This window comes from Elgaria multicarinata, chromosome 20 (assembly GCF_023053635.1).
Source record: "Elgaria multicarinata webbii isolate HBS135686 ecotype San Diego chromosome 20, rElgMul1.1.pri, whole genome shotgun sequence".
NCBI lineage: Eukaryota > Metazoa > Chordata > Lepidosauria > Squamata > Anguidae > Elgaria > Elgaria multicarinata.
Genome location: NC_086190.1, coordinates 727501 through 732500, shown reverse-complemented (window position 1 = coordinate 732500; position 5000 = coordinate 727501). Strand labels below are relative to the sequence as shown.

The 5000-nt window shown below is 48.0% G+C and overlaps 3 non-coding genes and 1 pseudogene across 3 annotated transcripts; all 4 read right to left on the bottom strand.

Annotated features, from left to right (window-relative positions):
* Positions 1–211: 211 nt before the first annotated feature.
* LOC134411752 (U6 spliceosomal RNA) lies at positions 212–315 on the bottom strand. Its single transcript, XR_010026367.1, has one exon. It is a non-coding gene; the product is annotated as a U6 spliceosomal RNA (small nuclear RNA).
* Positions 316–1297: 982 nt separating this feature from the next.
* On the bottom strand, positions 1298–1401 carry LOC134411800 (U6 spliceosomal RNA). The gene has a single exon (XR_010026370.1). It is a non-coding gene; the product is annotated as a U6 spliceosomal RNA (small nuclear RNA).
* A 1492-nt stretch (positions 1402–2893) lies between these two features.
* LOC134411762 (U6 spliceosomal RNA) lies at positions 2894–2962 on the bottom strand (annotated as a pseudogene).
* Positions 2963–4498: 1536 nt separating this feature from the next.
* Positions 4499–4602, bottom strand: LOC134411721 (U6 spliceosomal RNA). Its single transcript, XR_010026365.1, has one exon. It is a non-coding gene; the product is annotated as a U6 spliceosomal RNA (small nuclear RNA).
* Between the last annotated feature and the right edge of the window lie 398 nt (positions 4603–5000).

Below are 5000 nucleotides of genomic sequence, written 5' to 3'. Positions count from 1 at the left end.
TTAGGCAAATATAGAAAGCTTTATAAGTTGCTCCGAAAAGACGTTCAGATACCCATTCCGGCAAAAACTTGTATTGCGCAAAAAGAGCCGTAATGGCAGCTTCCCAATGAGGTAAGTGAACCGAAATCACCAGATGCACATGACAAGTTGGGGCAAATAAAGAAAGCTCAAAAATTTACCCCGAAACCACGTTCAGAATCCCGTGCTGGGCAAAAACGCGTATGGGCAAAAACCAAACTCACCAGATGGGCAGGGGCCATGCTAATCTTCTCTGTATCGTTCCAATTTTTGTATATGTGTTGCCGAAGCGAGCACAATCCTAACCCTAACCCTAACCCTAACCCTAACCCTAACCCTAACCCTAACCCTAACCCTAACCCTAACCCTAACCCTTACCTTAACCTTAACCCTAACCCTAACCCTAACCCTAACCCTAACTCTAACCCTAACCCTAACCCTAATTTTCTCTGTATCGTTCCAATTTTAATATGTGTGCTGCCGATGAGAGCACAACCCTAACCCTAACCCTAACCCTAACCCTAACCATAACCCTAACCGTAACCCTAACCCTAACCCTAACCCTAACCCGAACCCGAACCCGAACCCGAACCCTAACCCTAACCCTAACCCTAACCCCAACCCTAACCCCAACCCTAACCCTAACCCTAACCCCAAACCTAACCCCAACCCCAACCCTAACCCCAACCCTAACCCTAACCCTAACCCTAACCTTAACCCTAACCCTAACCCTAACCCGAACCCGAACCCGAACCCGAACCCGAACCATAACCCTAACCCGGAAACTAACCCTAACCCGGAACCTAACCCTAACCCGGAACCTAACCTGGAACCTAACACGGAACCTTACCCTAACCCTAACCCTAACCCGGAATGTAAGCCGGAACCTAACCTTAATCCTAACCCTAACCAGGAACCTAACCCTAACCCGGAACCTAACCCTAACCCTAACCCTAAACCTAACCCTAACCCGGAACCTAACCCTAAACCGGAAACTAACTCTAAACCGGAACCTAACCCTAACCCGGAACCTAACCCTAACCCGGAACTTAACCGGGTTAGGGTTATTGGAAAAAATATTAAAAGCTCTATAAGTTGCACCTAAAAGTCGTTCAGATACGCATTCCGGCAAAAACTCGTATTGCGCAAAAAGAGCCGTAATGGCAGCTTCCCAATGAGGTAAGTGAACCGAAATCTCCAGATGCACATGACAAGTTGGGGCAAATAAAGAAAGCTCAAAAATTTACCCCGAAACCACGTTCAGAATCCCGTGCTGGGCAAAAACGCGTATGGGCAAAAACCAAACTCACCATATGGGCAGGGGACATGCTAATCTTCTCTGTATCGTTCTAATTTTTGTATATGTGTTGCCGAAGCGAGCACAATCCTAACCCTAACCCTAACCCTAACCCTAACCCTAACCCTAACCCTAACCCTAACCCTAACCCTAACCCTAACCCTAACCCTAACCCTAACCCTAACCCTAACCCTAACCCTAACCCTTACCTTAACCTTAACCCTAACCCTAACCCTTACCTTAACCTTAACCCTAACCCTAACCCTAACCCTAACCCTAACCCTAACCCTAACCCTAACCCTAACCCTAATTTTCTCTGTATCGTTCCAATTTTAATATGTGTGCTGCCGATGCGAGCACAACACTAACCCTAACCCTAACCCTAACCCTAACCCTAACCCTAACCCTAACCCTAACCCTAACCCTAACCCTAACCCTAACCGTAACCCTAACCCTAACCCTAACCCGAAACCGAACCCGAACCCTAACCCTAACCATAACCCTAACCCTAACCCTAACCCTAACCCTAACCCCAACCCTAACCCCAACCCCAACCCTAACCCCAACCCTAACCCTAACCCTAACCCTAACCCCAACCCTAACCCCAACCCCAACCCTAACCCCAACCCTAACCCTAACCCTAACCTTAACCCTAACCATAACCCTAACCCTAACCCTAATCCGGAACCTAACCCTAACCCGGAACCTAACCCTAATCCGGAACCTAAAACGGAACCTAACACGGAACCTAACACGGAACCTAACCCTAACCCTAACCCTAACCCGAACCCGAACCCGAACCCGAACCCTAACCCTAACCCGAACCCGAACCCGAACCCAAACCGGAACCCGAACCATAACCCTAACCATGAAACTAACCCTAACCCGGAACCTAACCCTAACCCGGAACCTAACATGGAACCTAACACAGAACCTTACCCTAACCCTAACCCGGAATGTAAGCCGGAACCTAACCTTAATCCTAACTCTAACCCGGAACCTAACCCTAACCCGGAACGTAACCCGGAACCTAACCCAGAACCAAATTCGGAACCTAACCCGGAACCTAACCCGGAACCAAACCCTAAACCGGAACCTAACCCTAACCCGGAACCTAACCCTAACCCGGAACCTAACCGGGTTAGGGTTAGGCAAATATAGAAAGCTTTATAAGTTGCTCCGAAAAGACGTTCAGATACCCATTCCGTCAAAAACTCATATTGCGCAAAACGGGCCGTAACGGCAGCTTCCCAATGAGGTAAGTGAACCAAACTCACCAGATACACATGACAAGTTCGGGCAAATAAAGAAAGCTCCAAAATTTACCACGAAACCACGTTCAGAAACCCGTGCTGGCAAAAACGCGTATTGCGCAAATTGGGCCGTAACGGCAACTTCCCAATAAGTTAAGTGAACCAAACTAACCAGATGCACAAGACAAGGTGGGACAAATATAGAAAGCTCAAAAAGTTACGCCAAAACCACGTTCAGATACCCATTCCGGTCAAAAACGTGTATTGCGCAAAACGGGCCGTAACGGCAGCTTCCCAATGCGGTAAGTGAAGCAAACTCACCAGATGCGCAGGGGCCATGCTAATCTTCTCTGTATCATTCCAATTTTTGTATAAGTGTTGCCGAAGCGAGCACAACACTAACCGTAACCGTAACCCTAACCCTAACTCTAACCCTAACCCTAACCCTAACCCTAACCCTAACCCTAACCCTAACCCTAATTTTATCTGTATCATTCCAATTTTAGTATATGTGCTGCCGATGCGAGAACAACCCTAACCCTAACCCTAACCCTAACCCCAACCCTAACCCCAACCCTAACCCTAACCCTAACCCTAACCCTAACCCTAACCCTAACCCTAACCCTAACCCGGAACCTAACCCTAACCCGGAACCTAACCCTAAACCTAACCCTAAACCTAACCCTAACCCTAACCCTAACCCGGAACCTAACCCTAACCCGGAACCTAACCCTAAACCTAAGCCTAAACGTAAACCGAACCCGAACCATAACCCTAACCCGGAAACTAACCCTAACCCGGAACCTAACCCTAACCCTAACCCTAACCCAGAACCTAACCCGGAACCTAACCCGGAACCTAACCCGGAACCTAACCTTAATCCTAACCCTAACCCGGAATCTAACCCGGAACATAACCCGGAAACTAACGCGGAACCAAACCCGGAACCTAACCCGGAACCCAACCCTAACCCTAACCCTAACCCTAACCCTAACCCTAACCCTAACCCTAACCCTAACCCTAACCCTAACCCTAAACCTTACCCTAACCCTAACCCTAACCCTAAACCTAAACCTAACCCTAACCCTAACCCTAACCCTGACCTTAACCCTAACCCTAACCCTAACCCTTACCTTAACCTTAACCCTAACCCTAACCCTAACCCTAACCCTAACCCTAACCCTAACCCTAACCTTAACCATAATGTTCTCTGTATCGTTCCAATTTTATTATATGTGCTGCCGATGCGAGCACAACCCTAACCCTAACCCTAACCTTAACCCTAACCCTAACCCTAACCCTAACCCTAACCCTAACCCTAACCCTAACCCTAACCCTAACCCTAACCCTAACCCTAACCCTAACCCTAACCCTAACCCTAACCCTAACCCTAACCCAAACCCGGAACCTAACCCTAACCAGGAACCTAACCCTAACCCGGAACCTAACCCTAACCCTAACCCTAACCCTAACCCGGAACCTAACCCTAAACCGGAAACTAACACTAAACCGGAACCTAACCCTAACCCGGAAGCTCACCCTAACCCGGAACTTAACCGGGTTAGGGTTATTGGAAAAAATATTAAAAGCTCTATAAGTTGCACCGAAAAGACGTTCAGATACCCATTCCGGCAAAAACTCGTATTGCGCAAAACGGGCCGTAACGGCAGCTTCCCAATGAGGTAGGTGAACCTAACTCACCAGATACACATGACAAGTTGGGACAAATATGGACAGCTCCATAAGTTACCCCGAAATGATGTTCAGATACGCATTCCGGCAAAAACTCGTATTGCGCAAAAAGAGCCGTAATGGCAGCTTCCCAATGAGGTAAGTGAACCGAAATCACCAGATACACATGACAAGTTGGGGCAAATAAAGAAAGCTCAAAAAATTACCCCGAAACCACGTTCAGAATCCCGTGCTGGGCAAAAACTCGTATGGGCAAAAACCAAACTCACCACATGGGCAGGGGCCATGCTAATCTTCTCTGTATCGTTCCAATTTTTGTATATGTGTTGCCGAAGCGAGCACAATCCTAACCCTAACCCTAACCCTAACCCTAACCCTAACCCTAACCCTAACCCTAACCCTAACCCTAACCCTAACCCTTACCTTAACCTTAACCCTAACCCTAACCCTAACCCTAACCCTAACACTAACCCTAACCCTAACCCTAACCCTAATTTTCTCTGTATCGTTCCAATTTTAATATGTGTGCTGCCGAAGCGAGCACAACCCTAACCCTAACCCTAACCCTAACCCTAACCCTAACCCTAACCCTAACCCTAACCCTAACCCTAACCGTAACCGTAACCCTAACCCTAACCCTAACCCTAAACCTAACACTAACCCTAACCCTAACCCTAACCCTAACCGGGAACCTAACCCTAACCCTAACCCGGAACCTAACCCTAACCCGGAACCTAACC